General features: G+C 41.2%; 25 non-coding genes across 25 annotated transcripts; all 25 read right to left on the bottom strand.

The window, feature by feature from the left end:
* Positions 1 to 8,597: 8,597 nt before the first annotated feature.
* On the bottom strand, positions 8,598 to 8,670 carry trnav-cac (transfer RNA valine (anticodon CAC)). The gene has a single exon. It is a non-coding gene; the product is annotated as a tRNA-Val (tRNA).
* Positions 8,671 to 9,652: 982 nt separating this feature from the next.
* trnav-uac (transfer RNA valine (anticodon UAC)) lies at positions 9,653 to 9,725 on the bottom strand. The gene has a single exon. It is a non-coding gene; the product is annotated as a tRNA-Val (tRNA).
* Positions 9,726 to 10,707: 982 nt separating this feature from the next.
* On the bottom strand, positions 10,708 to 10,780 carry trnav-cac (transfer RNA valine (anticodon CAC)). Its single transcript has one exon. It is a non-coding gene; the product is annotated as a tRNA-Val (tRNA).
* Positions 10,781 to 10,906: 126 nt separating this feature from the next.
* On the bottom strand, positions 10,907 to 10,979 carry trnav-aac (transfer RNA valine (anticodon AAC)). The gene has a single exon. It is a non-coding gene; the product is annotated as a tRNA-Val (tRNA).
* Positions 10,980 to 11,762: 783 nt separating this feature from the next.
* Positions 11,763 to 11,835, bottom strand: trnav-uac (transfer RNA valine (anticodon UAC)). Its single transcript has one exon. It is a non-coding gene; the product is annotated as a tRNA-Val (tRNA).
* Positions 11,836 to 11,961: 126 nt separating this feature from the next.
* trnav-aac (transfer RNA valine (anticodon AAC)) lies at positions 11,962 to 12,034 on the bottom strand. The gene has a single exon. It is a non-coding gene; the product is annotated as a tRNA-Val (tRNA).
* A 784-nt stretch (positions 12,035 to 12,818) lies between these two features.
* Positions 12,819 to 12,891, bottom strand: trnav-cac (transfer RNA valine (anticodon CAC)). The gene has a single exon. It is a non-coding gene; the product is annotated as a tRNA-Val (tRNA).
* A 126-nt stretch (positions 12,892 to 13,017) lies between these two features.
* trnav-aac (transfer RNA valine (anticodon AAC)) lies at positions 13,018 to 13,090 on the bottom strand. The gene has a single exon. It is a non-coding gene; the product is annotated as a tRNA-Val (tRNA).
* A 783-nt stretch (positions 13,091 to 13,873) lies between these two features.
* Positions 13,874 to 13,946, bottom strand: trnav-uac (transfer RNA valine (anticodon UAC)). Its single transcript has one exon. It is a non-coding gene; the product is annotated as a tRNA-Val (tRNA).
* Positions 13,947 to 14,072: 126 nt separating this feature from the next.
* On the bottom strand, positions 14,073 to 14,145 carry trnav-aac (transfer RNA valine (anticodon AAC)). Its single transcript has one exon. It is a non-coding gene; the product is annotated as a tRNA-Val (tRNA).
* A 783-nt stretch (positions 14,146 to 14,928) lies between these two features.
* On the bottom strand, positions 14,929 to 15,001 carry trnav-uac (transfer RNA valine (anticodon UAC)). Its single transcript has one exon. It is a non-coding gene; the product is annotated as a tRNA-Val (tRNA).
* Positions 15,002 to 15,983: 982 nt separating this feature from the next.
* trnav-cac (transfer RNA valine (anticodon CAC)) lies at positions 15,984 to 16,056 on the bottom strand. The gene has a single exon. It is a non-coding gene; the product is annotated as a tRNA-Val (tRNA).
* A 126-nt stretch (positions 16,057 to 16,182) lies between these two features.
* Positions 16,183 to 16,255, bottom strand: trnav-aac (transfer RNA valine (anticodon AAC)). Its single transcript has one exon. It is a non-coding gene; the product is annotated as a tRNA-Val (tRNA).
* A 783-nt stretch (positions 16,256 to 17,038) lies between these two features.
* On the bottom strand, positions 17,039 to 17,111 carry trnav-cac (transfer RNA valine (anticodon CAC)). Its single transcript has one exon. It is a non-coding gene; the product is annotated as a tRNA-Val (tRNA).
* A 126-nt stretch (positions 17,112 to 17,237) lies between these two features.
* trnav-aac (transfer RNA valine (anticodon AAC)) lies at positions 17,238 to 17,310 on the bottom strand. The gene has a single exon. It is a non-coding gene; the product is annotated as a tRNA-Val (tRNA).
* Positions 17,311 to 18,093: 783 nt separating this feature from the next.
* trnav-uac (transfer RNA valine (anticodon UAC)) lies at positions 18,094 to 18,166 on the bottom strand. The gene has a single exon. It is a non-coding gene; the product is annotated as a tRNA-Val (tRNA).
* A 126-nt stretch (positions 18,167 to 18,292) lies between these two features.
* trnav-aac (transfer RNA valine (anticodon AAC)) lies at positions 18,293 to 18,365 on the bottom strand. Its single transcript has one exon. It is a non-coding gene; the product is annotated as a tRNA-Val (tRNA).
* A 783-nt stretch (positions 18,366 to 19,148) lies between these two features.
* Positions 19,149 to 19,221, bottom strand: trnav-uac (transfer RNA valine (anticodon UAC)). The gene has a single exon. It is a non-coding gene; the product is annotated as a tRNA-Val (tRNA).
* Positions 19,222 to 19,347: 126 nt separating this feature from the next.
* On the bottom strand, positions 19,348 to 19,420 carry trnav-aac (transfer RNA valine (anticodon AAC)). The gene has a single exon. It is a non-coding gene; the product is annotated as a tRNA-Val (tRNA).
* Positions 19,421 to 20,203: 783 nt separating this feature from the next.
* Positions 20,204 to 20,276, bottom strand: trnav-cac (transfer RNA valine (anticodon CAC)). Its single transcript has one exon. It is a non-coding gene; the product is annotated as a tRNA-Val (tRNA).
* Positions 20,277 to 20,402: 126 nt separating this feature from the next.
* trnav-aac (transfer RNA valine (anticodon AAC)) lies at positions 20,403 to 20,475 on the bottom strand. The gene has a single exon. It is a non-coding gene; the product is annotated as a tRNA-Val (tRNA).
* Positions 20,476 to 21,258: 783 nt separating this feature from the next.
* On the bottom strand, positions 21,259 to 21,331 carry trnav-cac (transfer RNA valine (anticodon CAC)). The gene has a single exon. It is a non-coding gene; the product is annotated as a tRNA-Val (tRNA).
* A 126-nt stretch (positions 21,332 to 21,457) lies between these two features.
* trnav-aac (transfer RNA valine (anticodon AAC)) lies at positions 21,458 to 21,530 on the bottom strand. The gene has a single exon. It is a non-coding gene; the product is annotated as a tRNA-Val (tRNA).
* A 783-nt stretch (positions 21,531 to 22,313) lies between these two features.
* Positions 22,314 to 22,386, bottom strand: trnav-uac (transfer RNA valine (anticodon UAC)). The gene has a single exon. It is a non-coding gene; the product is annotated as a tRNA-Val (tRNA).
* A 126-nt stretch (positions 22,387 to 22,512) lies between these two features.
* Positions 22,513 to 22,585, bottom strand: trnav-aac (transfer RNA valine (anticodon AAC)). The gene has a single exon. It is a non-coding gene; the product is annotated as a tRNA-Val (tRNA).
* Positions 22,586 to 22,937: the final 352 nt, after the last annotated feature.

Genomic DNA, 22,937 nt, shown 5'->3' with positions numbered 1-22,937 from the left:
TAGTAAACTCATGTAGGGAATAGGGAATGAGGGTGTAGAGTGTGATTTTAAACACAGTCTCTGAGTGTCGATTTTGAACGCTGTTAATTCACGATACATAGCAGCAGGCTACTTTTCGAAATTAACAAATAATACCCAGAATGCACTGTTTTAATGGAAAACAGCATGTTACTGTCAAAATTTGGCCGTTTTTTTACAGCAATTTTTAACAGTGTACATCATTTTCCAACAGCCACCGGAAAGACTTCCCTTTGTACTTCCCAAACTGCAGGATGTAGTCTCCCAGGACCTCCTTCTTGTCGGAAGCATCCCCTCCTCTCTGACGTACCACTGTCAGGGCATTTTGCCGCACAAGGTTCTGCCTCATGGGCGCAGACTTGTCCTGCAGAGTTGGGTCATTCTTAATCCGCCTGGCTTCCTCAGATGGATCCTGAAGAAGAAATCCAAGTGGTCCCTTGCGGAACACAACAGAGATTCTCCCTGGGAAAAACTGGAATTTCCTCTGCATGATCTACCATCAAACAAAAATAGAATTTTAGGGTTATTTCAGAAGATACTTTAAAAAGATATTGTCAAACCATGAAATATCACTATCTGTTTCATTGCACAGTTATCAGACTCAAATTACTGGGCCAGATCTTGTTGCTGTTCTTTTCTTATCTCCAAACTTCAATCACATAGTTCCAGAGGTCAGAAGACAATGCTTTTTCACACCTCTTTCACCCTTAACTGCTCTGTGTCCGTGGGGGAGTGCAGGTGTGTTTGCCTGAATGAGCACACACACACAGAGCAGATAAGGATGAAAGAGGTGTGAAAAGTGTAACCCTGACTTGATTTCAGAGAACATAATTAAAATTGTATTAGTTTAAAATAAATCAAAAGAAACAGATATATAGTTTTCAAAGAAATCATATTGTGTGAGAGTACAAATAATAATTGTGAAATTAAAAATAAATTTAAAAAAAAAAGTAATTAAATCTTCTGTAATAGAGAAGTGGCCAATGAAAAAAACTAGAAGCCCCGCCCCCTGCTGAGTCAGCAGAAACGGGAAGAGAGAGAGAGAGAGCTATTGATATAGCAGATAGAACAGAAAATAGAACAAGCAGTTATAATACATAAAAATATAGGTTTAAAGTGTTACGTTTGATTAAAACCCCTTTGGAAATCATTAAGGGAACTTCATATTTGAGAGATTCAGTTATTAGGATTTAAATCTTGTGGATTGCCGTGTAGACGTGTTGGATGCGGTGAGTTCTTGATTTAATTGTTGTTTATTGTGAAGAAAAGCATACAACAATTGTTTAAATTCAAATGTTTATTGAAATTGTAAAATGTATGGGTTAATTGGATTTGTTTGTATGTTGTTTTGCAATGTAAAAGACGTTCGTTGAGTTAATTAGTCTCACATGGAGCTGTAATTCACGTGGCTTTAAAGCGTAGTACACGTGAGCCTAAAAAAAAGAGAGAGAAGTTAATTTGATTTTTGCAATCAAGATTTTTGTTAACATTATCATTGTTAATGCTATTTATAATATGAGAAAATTACTTACCTAAAGGGTATTGTGCATCCAGATAAGTATATGATGTGTTGTGATCTCTGACTTTTATTAGGTCAGGTTTTTGAATTCATCGGAAAGTTCCGTTGATGGCGAGCTACCCAGTCGAATACTAGGAGAGGAGGGGAGGAGCGTTTTCAAGTGGATTAACCGCGACTGAAATCGTGTTACTTTCGTTTTCTGCGGGAAGGATGCTTTTCTTTTCCTCGGATGGAACTGTGAATGGACAGATGCATCGTTGAACTTGAGATAAGTGACTGTGGAACAAAGAAAAACTGATATCAGTGACTAATTGAACTGAACTGTGACATACTTTCAAAGCAATTGCTTTGGGGAAAAAGGTATTGTTTTTATACAGTGAATTTGGTGTCACTGTAAGCTTGTGATTACTGAGAAATTGAAGTTTGTTTTTTTCTACATTGAACAAAAGTGGTTTGTACTTTTTGTAAATTTTGTTGATTTAATTATTGCTTTATTTTAAAAGGCCTATTACTTAATTTGGGGAAAAAAACATTAAAAGTACTTACGGTACTTGAGACTTCTGTGTTTTCAGTTCATACCCACTACCTCCTGTAGCCGTTTCAGTGATCTTCTGATTGGTATATATATACACTGTTAAAAATTGCTGTAAAAAAACGGCCAAATTTTGACAGTAACATGCTGTTTTCCATTAAAACAGTGCATTCTGGGTATTATTTGTTAATTTCGAAAAGTAGCCTGCTGCTATGTATCGTGAATTAACAGCGTTCAAAATCGACACTCAGAGACTGTGTTTAAAATCACACTCTACACCCTCATTCCCTATTCCCTACATGAGTTTACTAATATAGTCCACCTTACAGAGATAATGAAAACTAATGAGTGACTTCAGACACTGACGAACAGCAGCTGTTAATAAGCAGAATCACTGATTGACAGAGAAACAAGACAAACACAAGAACTATATAACTGACTTCAGCCACAGCCTTAGATGAAATCAACTGAAAATTTAAACAACTCAACACACAGCTTTACCAACTCCACGCATTTCTAACCGGACAGATTTTATTTCTGTCAGATGTCTATATAAGATCTTATTGAGAATGAACAGATGTTTAGATGATGATGTTTTGTTTTGTTTGACGATACCATTGTGGAGATCAGTGTTTGCTTTAATTGAATTGGGCTCCTGACATATTTAAACATAGATATTTTTTCTGTAATTGGGTTTTTATGATGCATTAGTGACAGTAATGCTGGTCAGTTGATGTTGGCTATTTTTAGTTGAGCATGAACATGATCTATATGTTGTTTTTATTCCACCAAGTGTGTTACAGCACACAGCAAAATCCCCAGTGTTAATTTAACACTCTGAGTGTGGACACATATAGACACTGAAGCAGTGTTGAAGTTGACGAGATAATTAATTGATTAACAAAGTGATGATTGATCATTATTGAAGACACCTGATGCTAATAAGCAGAATCACCAAAGGAGAAAACCAAAAGTTTTAAGCAACCATTATAGCGGTCAATGTTTGCATTAGTTGGGCTCTTGACCCTTAAATCTTCAATATTAGGTCTTGTTTGACTGCTGTATTTCTGTTAAAACAGCCAGACATAAGCTCATGTCATCAGGTGATGAAATGTTTTAACATATTCATTGTTTGACGTGAATCACCTAGTGTATGATCTGTTCGATTTTTTTTTTTGCTTCTTGTAATAGCCTTTACAAGATATGGAAGATCCAGCACTTCCTATACTCTTTGCATATATTTTTTTTTTTACAACCGGTTTAAAAAAAAAAAAAAAAATTCACATAGGCACACACAGACATCAAGAACCAGCCCATGAATCTCAACAATGGTGACAAACGGCATATTCAGATAAACAGATCAACATGAACTCTCATCATTTATTCATGCCGCAATGCATGATGGGAGTTATGGATGAGTTTTGATTGGTTACAACACGCTTTTTGATGGTCACCGTTGTTGTGGTTCTCACGCTGATTCTTCATGTCTGTGTGTTTAAAATTAAATAAGCTCTTTTTTTCATCATCTGTCTGATTATGCCAAAATTGATTGTGCTTTTGTTCAACGTTTCTTGTCTGTAAGGAAATCCTACATCAAATACTCAAGTCACTATATGATGATTATATCAAGCACAGTCAATGCCACCTGATGACTTTTGCTCTTGGCCTGTCTGGCTGTTGTAACTCAGTAATTGCCGTCAAACAAGACCTAATATTGAAGATGTAAGGGTCAAGAGCCTAACTAATGCAAACATTGACCGCTATAATGGTTGCTTAAAAATGTTGGTTTTCTCCTTTGGTGATTCTGTTTATTAGCATCAGGTGTCTTCAATAATGATCAATCACCACTTTGTTAATCACCTAATTATCTCATTAACTTCAACACTGCTTCAGTGTCTATATGTGTCTACACTCAGAGTGTTAAATTAACACTGGGGATTTTGCTGTGCAGCAGATTTTTGGCACCGTGGCAATCAGGAAAAAAGAATTCAATTGATAATATTTTAAACTACTATAGCATTTGTACTCAAATAGAGACATGAAGAATCAGCACATGAATCTCAACAATGGTGACAATTCGAAAGCTTCATGCTGCAATGCATGCTGGGTATCAGCACAAATCCTCATCATTGTTGAGATTCATATGTGATTCTTGATGTGTGTATCTAAACTATACCAAAGTTGTTTTTTTTTTTTTAAATGAGTGGTGTTTTCATAACTGGATGCTCAGGTTTTTTTTATTTTTTAATCTAGCATCAATATTCAATGAAATAAAAGACACTGGATAAAACCTGTGTCATTACCAAACCATAGACAACTCTAGATTTTTTCTTGTTTTTCATTTTTTTTTACCATAACCAGCATGTTGCAAACACACATAATTACAACAACAACAAAAAAAAAAGGTTAAAAATGTCAAGGTTCAAGAGCACAACTAAAGTAAACACTGATCGCCACCGTGGTAGTGAAAAAAAAAACATCTAAACCTCTGCAACTCTCTTCTGTAGACATCTGGCAGAAATAAATTCAGTGTGGTAATAAGTGAAGCTGGTAATGCTGTTTTAGGAGTTTAATCAGATCTTGAGAGATTTAATGTCTTCTTTTATTTCAGTTGATTTCATTTAAGGCTGTGGCTGAAGTCAGTTGTTTTTGTGTTTTTCTGCAGCGATTTTGATTGTTAACAGCTGGTGTTCATCACTAATGCTCAATCAGAACGTGATCAATCATATAATTATCTCATTAACTCAAACACTCTGTAGTGTTGACACATTATAAGTGTTCATTTAAAACTGAGGATTTTGCTGTGGCTTTTAAAGGGTTAAAGATGCACGATGAAAAAAAAACAGCATGAAATGTAATTTAACAGTAATAAACTGTAATTAATTTACGGCAACACGCTGTAGAAAAACAGTAACATGCTGGCAACCAGAGCTGCCAGTAGACATCATGCATTGCGGCATGAATAAATGATGAGAGTTCAGAGTTGATCTGTTTATCTGAATATGCCATTTGTCACCATTGTTGAGATTCATGGGCTGGTTCTTGATGTCTATGTGTGCCGATGTGAAACATTTTTTTTTTTAAACCGGTTGTAAAAAAAATATATATCCAAAGAGTATAGGAAGTGCTGAATCTTCTATATCTTGTAACGGCTATTACAAAAAGCAAAAAAAACAACAACTAATAGATCAAACACTAGGTGATTCACATCAAACAATGAATATGTTAAAACATAATCATCACCTGACGACATGAGCTTATGTCTGGCTGTTTTAACAGAAATACAGCAACCAAACAAGACCTAGTATTGAAGATTTAAGGGTCAAGTGCCTAACTAATGCAAACATTGACCGCTATAATGGTTGCTTAAAACTTTTGGTTTTCTCCTTTGGTGATTATGCTTATTAGCATCAGGTGTCTTCAATAATGATCAATCATCACTTTGTTAATCACCTAATTATCTTGTTAACTTCAACACTGCTTCAGTGTCTATATGTGTCCACACTCAGAGAGTTAAATTAACACTGGGGAAATTGCTGTGTGCTGTAACACACTTAGTGGAAAAAAAAAAACAACAACTATAGATCAAGTTCATGCTCAACTAAAAATAGCCAACATCAACTGACCAGCATTACTGTCACTATTGCATCATTAAAAACTCAATTACAGCAAAAAAAAAAAAAAATATCTATGTTTAAATATCAAGAGTCAGGAGCCCAATTCAATTAAAGCAAACACTGATCTCCACAATGGTATCATCAAACAAAACAAAACATCATCATCTAAACATCTGTTCATTCTCAATAAGATCTTCTATAGACATCTGATGGAAATAAAATCTGTCCGGTTAGAAATGCGTGAAGTTGGTAAAGCTGTGTGTTGAGTTGTTTAAATTTTCAGTTGATTTCATCTAAGGCTGTGGCTGAAGTCAGTTCTATAGTTCTTGTGTTTGTCTTGTTTCTCTATCAATCAGTGATTCTGCTCATTAACAGCTGCTGGTCGTCAGTGTCTGAAGTCACTCATTAGTTTTCATTATCTCTGTAAGGTGGACTATATTAGTAAACTCATGTAGGGAATAGTGAATGAGGGTGTAGAGTGTGATTTTAAACACAGTCTCAGAGAGTCGATTTTGAACGCTGTTAATTCACGATACATAGCAGCAGGCTACATTTCGATATTGACAAATAATACCCAGAATGCACTGTTTTAATGGAAAACAGCATGTTACTGTCAAAATTTGGCCGTTTTTTTACAGCAATTTTTAACAGTGTATACATTACAGTGAGCAAAATGGCCTTAGTAACAGCTATTTATACTATTTCAGACTGAAACATAAATTATTTTAAACTTTTTTCAGGACAATTAATATGGTATTACCACAGTAGGCTGTGTATCTTTGAATGAGCACACACACACACACACACACACACACACACACACACACTACTATAGTATTAACATAGTAATTGTCCTACTAAAAGATGAAAATAATTTATGCTCAAGTCTGAAATTATATAAATAACTCTTAATTATGCTATTTTGGTTAGTATGTGATCATACAGGCACATACATAGACACGCACACATACAACCTACTATGGTAATACCATAGTAATTGTCCTGATAAAAGTTACAAATGCTCCAGTCTGAAATGGTAAAAATAGTTGTTGCTTAGGCTATTTTGGTCACTGCAATGCATTAGTCTAACAGTAAAGCAGTTCTAAAGGCTCATTAAAACAGTACAACAGTACTAGTACAGTTCCTAGCGATGTATAAACACTTATTACAGTTATTTACTAGTTGAATTATGTGATGTACATTGTTTATTTAGTGTCACGATATGACAACTATTGGCAATAATGGAAAAACGATCGTTCATTCGTTATTTATCTCATATAAACAAGCGATGTTGAGGTAATGTAATGACAACATCGTAAGAAACGGACTGATAGGCTTATTTAACCCCACGGCATAGAAATTATATGCATGAAACGCTCACGTTCATTCATAAGTTTGCGAGCAGATCGTCGTATCAACACAACATTGTCAGAAATTGACTAACAGGCTTGTTTAACCCTACGACACGAAACAACACACACGAATATATAAAACGGGCATGTCCATTCAAAACTTTGCGAGCAGATCATCCTATGATGATAATTAACAGTAAATAATGCCCCAAATGATAACGTTTATCAATAACCAAGACCTCACGGAGCGAAGCAGCGGTTTTCATTTAACAACTAACGTGATTTCAGCATTAACAACATGAAAAAGTACATAAAGTAACTTACCTTTGATAGATTTTCCGAATAACAGCGTAGCAGATCGCGACTGTACTGTCCGAGTGTGGATGTGTTAATGGCGAATTCAAAGTTGGCGCTGGTGCAGAAACAAGGAAGTGCGCCAAAAGGGCGCTAGCGGCCGAAAGTGTATTGCATCCGTAGTGTTTCAGCACTACCATTGAGAATGAATGGGAAACGGTTTAGGGCCGTTTAGCTAAACTATTCACGGCTGCCGCGAATATGACCACTACACTATGGAAACTTGCAAAAAGTACACAGCCAGCAATCTCCTGGTGATCGCTTGCTGTAAAACGAATAAAGGAAAAGATAACTAAATCCCTCCCCTGACTTTGCAAACAGTTCATGTTTACCCACAAAAGATAAACACTGTTTCTGCTCGGTTTCGAACAGAGGACCTTTCGCGTGTTAGGCGAACGTGATGACCACTACACTACAGAAACTTGATTACGATACACCGTTCTTTTAACTCGGCTTGGCAGAAGGCCTTTGTAGTGTTGACGAAGAAAGCAACAGATCCCTACTTAAGCAATTTTGGAAAAAGCCACCAGCTGTTACCACCAAGTTTCGAACTGGGGACCTTTCGCATGCGGCAAACGTGACAACCACTACACTATGGAATCCTTCGCAGAGACGACTGCCAGCAATCTCCTGGTGATCGCTTGTGGAAGAGTGAACTAAGGAAAAGATAATTAAACACCTCACCTGACTTTGCAAACATTTCATGTTTTCCCACAAAAGAGAAACACTGTCTCTGCTCGGTAAATCCACTTGGCAGAAGGCAATTGTATTGTTTACGAAGAAAGCAGTAGATCCCCACTTAAACAATTTTGGAAAAAGCCAACAGCTGTTTCAGCACAGTTTTAAACTGGGGACCTTTCGTATGTGAGGTGAATGTGATAACCATTACACTACAGAAACTTGTGCAGAGAAGACAGCCAGCAATCTCGTGGTGATCGCTTGTTGAAAAACCTATAAAGGAAAAGATTACTAAATCTCTCGTCTGACGATGCAAACAATTAATGTTTTACGTCCAAGGCAAAAAGCTGTTTCCGCTCAGTTTGGAACCGAGGACCTTTCGCGTGTAAAGCAAACGTGATGACCACTACAGAAACCTGACGGGGAGCCTCTCTTCTTTTAACACTACTTGGCAGAAGAGGCCTTTGTAGTGTTGACTAAGAATGCAGCAGAGCCTGGCTTAAGCAATTTTGGAAAAAGCCAGTACCTGTTTCCACCCAGTTTCGAACTGGGGACCTTTCGCGTGTGAGGCGAACGTGATAACCACTACACTATGGAAACTTGCAAAAAGTACACAGCCAGTAATCTCCTGGTGATCGCTTGCTGTAAAACGAATAAAGGAAAAGATAACTAAATCCCTCCCCTGACTTTGCAAACAGTTCATGTTTACCCACGAAAGAGAAACACTGTTTCTGCTCGGTTTCGAACTGAGGACCTTTAGCGTGTTAGGCGAACGTGATGACCACTACACTACAGAAACTTGATTACCATCCACCGTTCTTTTAACTCGGCTTGGCAGAAGGCCTTTGTAGTGTTGACGAAGAAAGCAACAGATCCCTACTTAAGCAATTTTGGAAAAAGCCACCAGCTGTTGCCACCCAGTTTCGAACTGGGGACCTTTCGCATGAGGCGAACGTGACAACCACTACACTATGGAATCCCGTGCAGAGATGACTGCCAGCAATCTCCTGGTGATCGCTTGTAGAAGAGCGAACTAAGGAAAAGATAATTAAACACCTCACCTGACTTTGCAAACATTTCATGTTTTCCCACAAAAGAGAAACTCTGTTTCTGCTCGGTAAATCCACTTGGCAGAAGGCATTTGTAGTGTTTACGAAGAAAGCAGTAGATCCCTACTTAAACAATTTTGGAAAAAGCCAACAGCTGTTTCAAAACAGTTTCAAACTGGGGACCTTTTGTGTGTGAGGTGAACGTGATAATCATTACACTACAGAAACTTGTGCAGAGAAGACAGCCAGCAATCTTGTGGTGATCGCTTGTTGAAAAACCTATAAAGGAAAAGATTACTAAATCTCTCGTCTGACGATGCAAACAATTAATGTTTTACGTCCAAGGCAAAAAGCTGTTTCCGCTCAGTTTGGAACCGAGGACCTTTCGCGTGTAAAGCAAACGTGATGACCACTACAGAAACCTGACGGGGAGCCTCTCTTCTTTTAACACTACTTGGCAGAAGAGGCCTTTGTAGTGTTGACTAAGAGTGCAGCAGAGCCTGGCTTAAGCAAATTTGGAAAAAGCCAGTAGCTGTTTCCACCCAGTTTCGAACTGGGGACCTTTCGCGTGTAAGGCGAACGCGATAACCACTACACTATGGAAACTTGCAAAAAGTACACAGCCAGCAATCTCCTGGTGATCGCTTGCTGTAAAACGAATAAAGGAAAAGATAACTAAATCCCTCCCCTGACTTTGCAAACAGTTCATGTTTACCCACGAAAGAGAAACACTGTTTCTGCTCGGTTTCGAACCGAGGACCTTTCGCGTGTTAGGCGAACGTGATGACCACTACACTACAGAACCTTGATTACGATCCACCGTTCTTTTAACTCGGCTTGGCAGAAGGCCTTTGTAGTGTTGACGAAGAAAGCAACAGATCCCTACTTAAGCAATTTTGGAAAAAGCCACCAGCTGTTACCACCAAGTTTCGAACTGGGGACCTTTCGCATGCGGCAAACGTGACAACCACTACACTATGGAATCCTTCGCAGAAAGGACTGCCAGCAATCTCCTGGTGATCGCTTGTAGAAGAGCGAACTAAGGAAAAGATAATTAAACACCTCACCTGACTTTGCAAACATTTCATGTTTTCCCACAAAAGAGAAACACTGTCTCTGCTCGGTAAATCCACTTGGCAGAAGGCAATTGTATTGTTTACGAAGAAAGCAGTAGATCCCCACTTAAACAATTTTGGAAAAAGCCAACAGCTGTTTCAAAACAGTTTCAAACTGGGGACCTTTTGTGTGTGAGGTGAACGTGATAACCATTACACTACAGAAACTTGTGCAGAGAAGACAGCCAGCAATCTCGTGGTGATCGCTTGTTGAAAAACCTATAAAGGAAAAGATTACTAAATCTCTCGTCTGACGATGCAAACAATTAATGTTTTACGTCCAAGGCAAAAAGCTGTTTCCGCTCAGTTTGGAACCGAGGACCTTTCGCGTGTAAAGCGAATGTGATGACCACTACAGAAACCTGACGGGGAGCCTCTCTTCTTTTAACACTACTTGGCAGAAGAGGCCTTTGTAGTGTTGACTAAGAATGCAGCAGAGCCTGGTTTAAGTAATTTTGGAAAAAGCCAGTAGCTGTTTCCACCCAGTTTCGAACTGGGGACCTTTCGCGTGTGAGGCGAACGTGATAACCACTACACTATGGAAACTTGCAAAAAGTACACAGCCAGCAATCTCCTGGTGATCGCTTGCTGTAAAACGAATAAAGGAAAAGATAACTAAATCCCTCCCCTGACTTTGCAAACAGTTCATGTTTACCCACAAAAGAGAAACACTGTTTCTGCTCGGTTTCGAACCGAGGACCTTTCGCGTGTTAGGCGAACGTGATGACCACTACACTACAGAAACTTGATTAGGATCCACCGTTCTTTTAACTCGGCTTGGCAGAAGGCCTTTGTAGTGTTGACGAAGAAAGCAACAGATCCCTACTTAAGCAATTTTGGAAAAAGCCACCAGCTGTTGCCACCCAGTTTCGAACTGGGGACCTTTCGCATGAGGCGAACGTGACAACCACTACACTATGGAATCCCGTGCAGAGATGACTGCCAGCAATCTCCTGGTGATCGCTTGTAGAAGAGCGAACTAAGGAAAAGATAATTAAACACCTCACCTGACTTTGCAAACATTTCATGTTTTCCCACAAAAGAGAAACACTGTCTCTGCTCGGTAAATCCACTTGGCAGAAGGCAATTGTATTGTTTACGAAGAAAGCAGTAGATCCCCACTTAAACAATTTTGGAAAAAGCCAACAGCTGTTTCAGCACAGTTTTAAACTGGGGACCTTTCGTATGTGAGGTGAATGTGATAACCATTACACTACAGAAACTTGTGCAGAGAAGACAGCCAGCAATCTCGTGGTGATCGCTTGTTGAAAAACCTATAAAGGAAAAGATTACTAAATAACTCGTCTGACGATGCAAACAATTAATGTTTTACGTCCAAGGCAAAAAGCTGTTTCCGCTCAGTTTGAAACAGAGGACCTTTCGCGTGTAAAGCGAACGTGAGGACCACTACAGAAACCTGACGGGGAGCCTCTCTTCTTTTAACACTACTTGGCAGAAGAGGCCTTTGTAGTGTTGACTAAGAATGCAGCAGAGCCTGGCTTAAGCAAATTTGGAAAAAGCCAGTAGCTGTTTCCACCCAGTTTCGAACTGGGGACTTTTCGCGTGTAAGGCGAACGTGATAACCACTACACTATGGAAACTTGCAAAAAGTACACAGCCAGCAATCTCCTGGTGATCGCTTGCTGTAAAACGAATAAAGGAAAAGATAACTAAATCCCTCCCCTGACTTTGCAAACAGTTCATGTTTACCCACGAAAGAGAAACACTGTTTCTGCTCGGTTTCGAACCGAGGACCTTTCGCGTGTTAGGCGAACGTGATGACCACTACACTACAGAAACTTGATTACGATCCACCGTTCTTTTAACTCGGCTTGGCAGAAGGCCTTTGTAGTGTTGACGAAGAAAGCAACAGATCCCTACTTAAGCAATTTTGGAAAAAGCCACCAGCTGTTACCACCAAGTTTCGAACTGGGGACCTTTCGCATGCGGCAAACGTGACAACCACTACACTATGGAATCCTTCGCAGAAACGACTGCCAGCAATCTCCTGGTGATCGCTTGTGGAAGAGCGAACTAAGGAAAAGATAATTAAACACCTCACCTGACTTTGCAAACATTTCATGTTTTCCCACAAAAGAGAAACACTGTCTCTGCTCGGTAAATCCACTTGGCAGAAGGCAATTGTATTGTTTACGAAGAAAGCAGTAGATCCCCACTTAAACAATTTTGGAAAAAGCCAACAGCTGTTTCAGCACAGTTTTAAACTGGGGACCTTTCGTATGTGAGGTGAATGTGATAACCATTACACTACAGAAACTTGTGCAGAGAAGACAGCCAGCAATCTCGTGGTGATCGCTTGTTGAAAAACCTATAAAGGAAAAGATTACTAAATCTCTCGTCTGACGATGCAAACAATTAAAGTTTTACGTCCAAGGCAAAAAGCTGTTTCCGCTCAGTTTGGAACCGAGGACCTTTCGCGTGTAAAGCGAATGTGATGACCACTACAGAAACCTGACGGGGAGCCTCTCTTCTTTTAACACTACTTGGCAGAAGAGGCCTTTGTAGTGTTGAATAAAGAATGCAGCAGAGCCTGGTTTAAGTAATTTTGGAAAAAGCCAGTAGCTGTTTCCACCCAGTTTCGAACTGGGGACCTTTCGCGTGTGAGGCGAACGTGATAACCACTACACTATGGAAACTTGCAAAAAGTACACAGCCAGCAATCTCCTGGTGATCGCTTGCTGTAAAACGAATAAAGGAAAAGATAACTAAATCCCTCCCCTGACTTTGCAAACAGTTCATGTTTACCCACAAAAGAGAAACACTGTTTCTGCTCGGTTTCGAACCGAGGACCTTTCGCGTGTTAGGCGAACGTGATGACCACTACACTACAGAAACTTGATTAGGATCCACCGTTCTTTTAACTCGGCTTGGCAGAAGGCCTTTGTAGTGTTGACGAAGAAAGCAACAGATCCCTACTTAAGCAATTTTGGAAAAAGCCACCAGCTGTTGCCACCCAGTTTCGAACTGGGGACCTTTCGCATGAGGCGAACGTGACAACCACTACACTATGGAATCCCGTGCAGAGATGACTGCCAGCAATCTCCTGGTGATCGCTTGTAGAAGAGCGAACTAAGGAAAAGATAATTAAACACCTCACCTGACTTTGCAAACATTTCATGTTTTCCCACAAAAGAGAAACACTGTCTCTGCTCGGTAAATCCACTTGGCAGAAGGCAATTGTATTGTTTACGAAGAAAGCAGTAGATCCCCACTTAAACAATTTTGGAAAAAGCCAACAGCTGTTTCAGCACAGTTTTAAACTGAGGACCTTTCGTATGTGAGGTGAATGTGATAACCATTACACTACAGAAACTTGTGCAGAGAAGACAGCCAGCAATCTCGTGGTGATCGCTTGTTGAAAAACCTATAAAGGAAAAGATTACTAAATCTCTCGTCTGACGATGCAAACAATTAATGTTTTACGTCCAAGGCAAAAAGCTGTTTCCGCTCAGTTTGAAACAGAGGACCTTTCACGTGTAAAGCGAACGTGAGGACCACTACAGAAACCTGACGGGGAGCCTCTCTTCTTTTAACACTACTTGGCAGAAGAGGCCTTTGTAGTGTTGACTAAGAATGCAGCAGAGCCTGGCTTAAGCAAATTTGGAAAAAGCCAGTAGCTGTTTCCACCCAGTTTCGAACTGGGGACCTTTCGCGTGTAAGGCGAACGTGATAACCACTACACTATGGAAACTTGCAAAAAGTACACAGCCAGCAATCTCCTGGTGATCGCTTGCTGTAAAACGAATAAAGGAAAAGATAACTAAATCCCTCCCCTGACTTTGCAAACAGTTCATGTTTACCCACGAAAGAGAAACACTGTTTCTGCTCGGTTTCGAACCGAGGACCTTTCGCGTGTTAGGCGAACGTGATGACCACTACACTACAGAAACTTGCTTACGATCCACCGTTCTTTTAACTCGGCTTGGCAGAAGGCCTTTGTAGTGTTGACGAAGAAAGCAACAGATCCCTACTTAAGCAATTTTGGAAAAAGCCACCAGCTGTTACCACCAAGTTTCGAACTGGGGACCTTTCGCATGCGGCAAACGTGACAACCACTACACTATGGAATCCTTCGCAGAAACGACTGCCAGCAATCTCCTGGTGATCGCTTGTGGAAGAGCGAACTAAGGAAAAGATAATTAAACACCTCACCTGACTTTGCAAACATTTCATGTTTTCCCACAAAAGAGAAACTCTGTTTCTGCTCGGTAAATCCACTTGGCAGAAGGCAATTGTATTGTTTACGAAGAAAGCAGTAGATCCCCACTTAAACAATTTTGGAAAAAGCCAACAGCTGTTTCAGCACAGTTTTAAACTGGGGACCTTTCGTATGTGAGGTGAATGTGATAACCATTACACTACAGAAACTTGTGCAGAGAAGACAGCCAGCAATCTCGTGGTGATCGCTTGTTGAAAAACCTATAAAGGAAAAGATTACTAAATCACTCGTCTGACGATGCAAACAATTAATGTTTTACGTCCAAGGCAAAAAGCTGTTTCCGCTCAGTTTGAAACAGAGGACCTTTCGCGTGTAAAGCGAACGTGAGGACCACTACAGAAACCTGACGGGGAGCCTCTCTTCTTTTAACACTACTTGGCAGAAGAGGCCTTTGTAGTGTTGACTAAGAATGCAGCAGAGCCTGGCTTAAGCAAATTTGGAAAAAGCCAGTAGCTTTTTCCACCCAGTTTCGAACTGGGGACCTTTCGCGTGTAAGGCGAACGCGATAACCACTACACTATGGAAACTTGCAAAAAGTACACAGCCAGCAATCTCCTGGTGATCGCTTGCTGTAAAACGAATAAAGGAAAAGATAACTAAATCCCTCCCCTGACTTTGCAAACAGTTCATGTTTACCCACGAAAGAGAAACACTGTTTCTGCTCGGTTTCGAACCGAGGACCTTTCGCGTGTTAGGCGAACGTGATGACCACTACACTACAGAACCTTGATTACGATCCACCGTTCTTTTAACTCGGCTTGGCAGAAGGCCTTTGTAGTGTTGACGAAGAAAGCAACAGATCCCTACTTAAGCAATTTTGGAAAAAGCCACCAGCTGTTACCACCAAGTTTCGAACTGGGGACCTTTCGCATGCGGCAAACGTGACAACCACTACACTATGGAATCCTTCGCAGAAACGACTGCCAGCAATCTCCTGGTGATCGCTTGTGGAAGAGCGAACTAAGGAAAAGATAATTAAACACCTCACCTGACTTTGCAAACATTTCATGTTTTCCCACAAAAGAGAAACTCTGTTTCTGCTCGGTAAATCCACTTGGCAGAAGGCATTTGTAGTGTTTACGAAGAAAGCAGTAGATCCCTACTTAAACAATTTTGGAAAAAGCCAACAGCTGTTTCAAAACAGTTTCAAACTGGGGACCTTTTGTGTGTGAGGTGAACGTGATAACCATTACACTACAGAAACTTGTGCAGAGAAGACAGCCAGCAATCTCGTGGTGATCGCTTGCTGAAAAACCTATAAAGGAAAAGATTACTAAATCTCTCGTCTGACGATGCAAACAATTAATGTTTTACGTCCAAGGCAAAAAGCTGTTTCCGCTCAGTTTGGAACCGAGGACCTTTCGCGTGTAAAGCGAATGTGATGACCACTACAGAAACCTGACGGGGAGCCTCTCTTCTTTTAACACTACTTGGCAGAAGAGGCCTTTGTAGTGTTGACTAAGAATGCAGCAGAGCCTGGTTTAAGTAATTTTGGAAAAAGCCAGTAGCTGTTTCCACCCAGTTTCGAACTGGGGACCTTTCGCGTGTGAGGCGAACGTGATAACCACTACACTATGGAAACTTGCAAAAAGTACACAGCCAGCAATCTCCTGGTGATCGCTTGCTGTAAAACGAATAAAGGAAAAGATAACTAAATCCCTCCCCTGACTTTGCAAACAGTTCATGTTTACCCACAAAAGAGAAACACTGTTTCTGCTCGGTTTCGAACCGAGGACCTTTCGCGTGTTAGGCGAACGTGATGACCACTACACTACAGAAACTTGATTAGGATCCACCGTTCTTTTAACTCGGCTTGGCAGAAGGCCTTTGTAGTGTTGACGAAGAAAGCAACAGATCCCTACTTAAGCAATTTTGGAAAAAGCCACCAGCTGTTACCACCAAGTTTCGAACTGGGGACCTTTCGCATGCGGCAAACGTGACAACCACTACACTATGGAATCCTTCGCAGAAAGGACTGCCAGCAATCTCCTGGTGATCGCTTGTAGAAGAGCGAACTAAGGAAAAGATAATTAAACACCTCACCTGACTTTGCAAACATTTCATGTTTTCCCACAAAAGAGAAACACTGTCTCTGCTCGGTAAATCCACTTGGCAGAAGGCAATTGTATTGTTTACGAAGAAAGCAGTAGATCCCCACTTAAACAATTTTGGAAAAAGCCAACAGCTGTTTCAAAACAGTTTCAAACTGGGGACCTTTTGTGTGTGAGGTGAACGTGATAACCATTACACTACAGAAACTTGTGCAAAGAAGACAGCCAGCAATCTCGTGGTGATCGCTTGTTGAAAAACCTATAAAGGAAAAGATTACTAAATCTCTCGTCTGACGATGCAAACAATTAATGTTTTACGTCCAAGGCAAAAAGCTGTTTCCGCTCAGTTTGGAACCGAGGACCTTTCGCGTGTAAAGCGAATGTGATGACCACTACAGAAACCTGACGGGGAGCCTCTCTTCTTTTAACACTACTTGGCAGAAGAGGCCTTTGTAGTGTTGACTAAGAATGCAGCAGAGCCTGGTTTAAGTAATTTTGGAAAAAGCCAGTAGCTGTTTCCACCCAGTTTCGAACTGGGGACCTTTCGCGTGTGAGGCGAACGTGATAACCACTACACTATGGAAACTTGCAAAAAGTACACAGCCAGCAATCTCCTGGTGATCGCTTGCTGTAAAACGAATAAAGGAAAAGATAACTAAATCCCTCCCCTGACTTTGCAAACAGTTCATGTTTACCCACAAAAGAGAAACACTGTTTCTGCTCGGTTTCGAACCGAGGACCTTTCGCGTGTTAGGCGAACGTGATGACCACTACACTACAGAAACTTGATTAGGATCCACCGTTCTTTTAACTCGGCTTGGCAGAAGGCCTTTGTAGTGTTGACGAAGAAAGCAACAGATCCCTACTTAAGCAATTTTGGAAAAAGCCACCAGCTGTTGCCACCCAGTTTCGAACTGGGGACCTTTCGCATGAGGCGAACGTGACAACCACTACACTATGGAATCCCGTGCAGAGATGACTGCCAGCAATCTCCTGGTGATCGCTTGTAGAAGAGCGAACTAAGGAAAAGATAATTAAACACCTCACCTGACTTTGCAAACATTTCATGTTTTCCCACAAAAGAGAAACACTGTCTCTGCTCGGTAAATCCACTTGGCAGAAGGCAATTGTATTGTTTACGAAGAAAGCAGTAGATCCCCACTTAAACAATTTTGGAAAAAGCCAACAGCTGTTTCAGCACAGTTTTAAACTGGGGACCTTTCGTATGTGAGGTGAATGTGATAACCATTACACTACAGAAACTTGTGCAGAGAAGACAGCCAGCAATCTCGTGGTGATCGCTTGTTGAAAAACCTATAAAGGAAAAGATTACTAAATAACTCGTCTGACGATGCAAACAATTAATGTTTTACGTCCAAGGCAAAAAGCTGTTTCCGCTCAGTTTGAAACAGAGGACCTTTCGCGTGTAAAGCGAACGTGAGGACCACTACAGAAACCTGACGGGGAGCCTCTCTTCTTTTAACACTACTTGGCAGAAGAGGCCTTTGTAGTGTTGACTAAGAATGCAGCAGAGCCTGGCTTAAGCAAATTTGGAAAAAGCCAGTAGCTGTTTCCACCCAGTTTCGAACTGGGGACTTTTCGCGTGTAAGGCGAACGTGATAACCACTACACTATGGAAACTTGCAAAAAGTACACAGCCAGCAATCTCCTGGTGATCGCTTGCTGTAAAACGAATAAAGGAAAAGATAACTAAATCCCTCCCCTGACTTTGCAAACAGTTCATGTTTACCCACGAAAGAGAAACACTGTTTCTGCTCGGTTTCGAACCGAGGACCTTTCGCGTGTTAGGCGAACGTGATGACCACTACACTACAGAAACTTGATTACGATCCACCGTTCTTTTAACTCGGCTTGGCAGAAGGCCTTTGTAGTGTTGACGAAGAAAGCAACAGATCCCTACTTAAGCAATTTTGGAAAAAGCCACCAGCTGTTACCACCAAGTTTCGAACTGGGGACCTTTCGCATGCGGCAAACGTGACAACCACTACACTATGGAATCCTTCGCAGAAACGACTGCCAGCAATCTCCTGGTGATCGCTTGTGGAAGAGCGAACTAAGGAAAAGATAATTAAACACCTCACCTGACTTTGCAAACATTTCATGTTTTCCCACAAAAGAGAAACTCTGTTTCTGCTCGGTAAATCCACTTGGCAGAAGGCATTTGTAGTGTTTACGAAGAAAGCAGTAGATCCCTACTTAAACAATTTTGGAAAAAGCCAACAGCTGTTTCAAAACACTTTCAAACTGGGGACCTTTTGTGTGTGAGGTGAACGTGATAACCATTACACTACAGAAACTTGTGCAGAGAAGACAGCCAGCAATCTCGTGGTGATCGCTTGTTGAAAAACCTATAAAGGAAAAGATTACTAAATCTCTCGTCTGACGATGCAAATAATTAATGTTTTACGTCCAAGGCAAAAAGCTGTTTCCGCTCAGTTTGGAACCGAGGACCTTTCGCGTGTAAAGCGAATGTGATGACCACTACAGAAACCTGACGGGGAGCCTCTCTTCTTTTAACACTACTTGGCAGAAGAGGCCTTTGTAGTGTTGACTAAGAATGCAGCAGAGCCTGGCTTAAGCAAATTTGGAAAAAGCCAGTAGCTGTTTCCACCCAGTTTCGAACTGGGGACTTTTCGCGTGTAAGGCGAACGTGATAACCACTACACTATGGAAACTTGCAAAAAGTACACAGCCAGCAATCTCCTGGTGATCGCTTGCTGTAAAACGAATAAAGGAAAAGATAACTAAATCCCTCCCCTGACTTTGCAAACAGTTCATGTTTACCCACGAAAGAGAAACACTGTTTCTGCTCGGTTTCGAACCGAGGACCTTTCGCGTGTTAGGCGAACGTGATGACCACTACACTACAGAAACTTGATTACGATCCACCGTTCTTTTAACTCGGCTTGGCAGAAGGCCTTTGTAGTGTTGACGAAGAAAGCAACAGATCCCTACTTAAGCAATTTTGGAAAAAGCCACCAGCTGTTACCACCAAGTTTCGAACTGGGGACCTTTCGCATGCGGCAAACGTGACAACCACTACACTATGGAATCCTTCGCAGAAACGACTGCCAGCAATCTCCTGGTGATCGCTTGTGGAAGAGCGAACTAAGGAAAAGATAATTAAACACCTCACCTGACTTTGCAAACATTTCATGTTTTCCCACAAAAGAGAAACTCTGTTTCTGCTCGGTAAATCCACTTGGCAGAAGGCATTTGTAGTGTTTACGAAGAAAGCAGTAGATCCCTACTTAAACAATTTTGGAAAAAGCCAACAGCTGTTTCAAAACACTTTCAAACTGGGGACCTTTTGTGTGTGAGGTGAACGTGATAACCATTACACTACAGAAACTTGTGCAGAGAAGACAGCCAGCAATCTCGTGGTGATCGCTTGTTGAAAAACCTATAAAGGAAAAGATTACTAAATCTCTCGTCTGACGATGCAAACAATTAATGTTTTACGTCCAAGGCAAAAAGCTGTTTCCGCTCAGTTTGGAACCGAGGACCTTTCGCGTGTAAAGCGAATGTGATGACCACTACAGAAACCTGACGGGGAGCCTCTCTTCTTTTAACACTACTTGGCAGAAGAGGCCTTTGTAGTGTTGACTAAGAATGCAGCAGAGCCTGGTTTAAGTAATTTTGGAAAAAGCCAGTAGCTGTTTCCACCCAGTTTCGAACTGGGGACCTTTCGCGTGTGAGGCGAACGTGATAACCACTACACTATGGAAACTTACAAAAAGTACACAGCCAGCAATCTCCTGGTGATCGCTTGCTGTAAAACGAATAAAGGAAAAGATAACTAAATCCCTCCCCTGACTTTGCAAACAGTTCATGTTTACCCACAAAAGAGAAACACTGTTTCTGCTCGGTTTCGAACCGAGGACCTTTCGCGTGTTAGGCGAACGTGATGACCACTACACTACAGAAACTTGATTACGATCCACCGTTCTTTTAACTCGGCTTGGCAGAAGGCCTTTGTAGTGTTGACGAAGAAAGCAACAGATCCCTACTTAAGCAATTTTGGAAAAAGCCACCAGCTGTTACCACCAAGTTTCGAACTGGGGACCTTTCGCATGCGGCAAACGTGACAACCACTACACTATGGAATCCTTCGCAGAAACGACTGCCAGCAATCTCCTGGTGATCGCTTGTGGAAGAGCGAACTAAGGAAAAGATAATTAAACACCTCACCTGACTTTGCAAACATTTCATGTTTTCCCACAAAAGAGAAACTCTGTTTCTGCTCGGTAAATCCACTTGGCAGAAGGCATTTGTAGTGTTTACGAAGAAAGCAGTAGATCCCTACTTAAACAATTTTGGAAAAAGCCAACAGCTGTTTCAAAACACTTTCAAACTGGGGACCTTTTGTGTGTGAGGTGAACGTGATAACCATTACACTACAGAAACTTGTGCAGAGAAGACAGCCAGCAATCTCGTGGTGATCGCTTGTTGAAAAACCTATAAAGGAAAAGATTACTAAATCTCTCGTCTGACGATGCAAACAATTAATGTTTTACGTCCAAGGCAAAAAGCTGTTTCCGCTCAGTTTGGAACCGAGGACCTTTCGCGTGTAAAGCGAATGTGATGACCACTACAGAAACCTGACGGGGAGCCTCTCTTCTTTTAACACTACTTGGCAGAAGAGGCCTTTGTAGTGTTGACTAAGAATGCAGCAGAGCCTGGTTTAAGTAATTTTGGAAAAAGCCAGTAGCTGTTTCCACCCAGTTTCGAACTGGGGACCTTTCGCGTGTGAGGCGAACGTGATAACCACTACACTATGGAAACTTACAAAAAGTACACAGCCAGCAATCTCCTGGTGATCGCTTGCTGTAAAACGAATAAAGGAAAAGATAACTAAATCCCTCCCCTGACTTTGCAAACAGTTCATGTTTACCCACAAAAGAGAAACACTGTTTCTGCTCGGTTTCGAACCGAGGACCTTTCGCGTGTTAGGCGAACGTGATGACCACTACACTACAGAAACTTGATTACGATCCACCGTTCTTTTAACTCGGCTTGGCAGAAGGCCTTTGTAGTGTTGACGAAGAAAGCAACAGATCCCTACTTAAGCAATTTTGGAAAAAGCCACCAGCTGTTACCACCAAGTTTCGAACTGGGGACCTTTCGCATGCGGCAAACGTGACAACCACTACACTATGGAATCCTTCGCAGAAACGACTGCCAGCAATCTCCTGGTGATCGCTTGTGGAAGAGCGAACTAAGGAAAAGATAATTAAACACCTCACCTGACTTTGCAAACATTTCATGTTTTCCCACAAAAGAGAAACTCTGTTTCTGCTCGGTAAATCCACTTGGCAGAAGGCATTTGTAGTGTTTACGAAGAAAGCAGTAGATCCCTACTTAAACAATTTTGGAAAAAGCCAACAGCTGTTTCAAAACAGTTTCAAACTGGGGACCTTTTGTATGTGAGGTGAATGTGATAACCATTACACTACAGAAACTTGTGCAGAGAAGACAGCCAGCAATCTCGTGGTGATCGCTTGTTGAAAAACCTATAAAGGAAAAGATTACTAAATCAATCGTCTGACGATGCAAACAATTAATGTTTTACGTCCAAGGCAAAAAGCTGTTTCCGCTCAGTTTGAAACAGAGGACCTTTCGCGTGTAAAGCGAACGTGAGGACCACTACAGAAACCTGATGGGGAGCCTCTCTTCTTTTAACACTACTTGGCAGAAGAGGCCTTTGTAGTGTTGACTAAGAATGCAGCAGAGCCTGGCTTAAGCAAATTTGGAAAAAGCCAGTAGCTGTTTCCACCCAGTTTCGAACTGGGGACCTTTCGCGTGTAAGGCGAACGTGATAACCACTACACTATGGAAACTTGCAAAAAGTACACAGCCAGCAATCTCCTGGTGATCGCTTGCTGTAAAACGAATAAAGGAAAAGATAACTAAATCCCTCCCCTGACTTTGCAAACAGTTCATGTTTACCCACGAAAGAGAAACACTGTTTCTGCTCGGTTTCGAACCGAGGACCTTTCGCGTGTTAGGCGAACGTGATGACCACTACACTACAGAAACTTGATTACGATCCACCGTTCTTTTAACTCGGCTTGGCAGAAGGCCTTTGTAGTGTTGACGAAGAAAGCAACAGATCCCTACTTAAGCAATTTTGGAAAAAGCCACCAGCTGTTACCACCAAGTTTCGAACTGGGGACCTTTCGCATGCGGCAAACGTGACAACCACTACACTATGGAATCCTTCGCAGAAACGACTGCCAGCAATCTCCTGGTGATCGCTTGTGGAAGAGCGAACTAAGGAAAAGATAATTAAACACCTCACCTGACTTTGCAAACATTTCATGTTTTCCCACAAAAGAGAAACTCTGTTTCTGCTCGGTAAATCCACTTGGCAGAAGGCATTTGTAGTGTT

The sequence above is a fragment of the Garra rufa genome, chromosome 1 (assembly GCF_049309525.1).
Source record: "Garra rufa chromosome 1, GarRuf1.0, whole genome shotgun sequence".
In the NCBI taxonomy this organism is placed as follows: Eukaryota; Metazoa; Chordata; class Actinopteri; order Cypriniformes; family Cyprinidae; genus Garra; species Garra rufa.
This window is presented reverse-complemented; position numbering and strand designations above follow the sequence as displayed.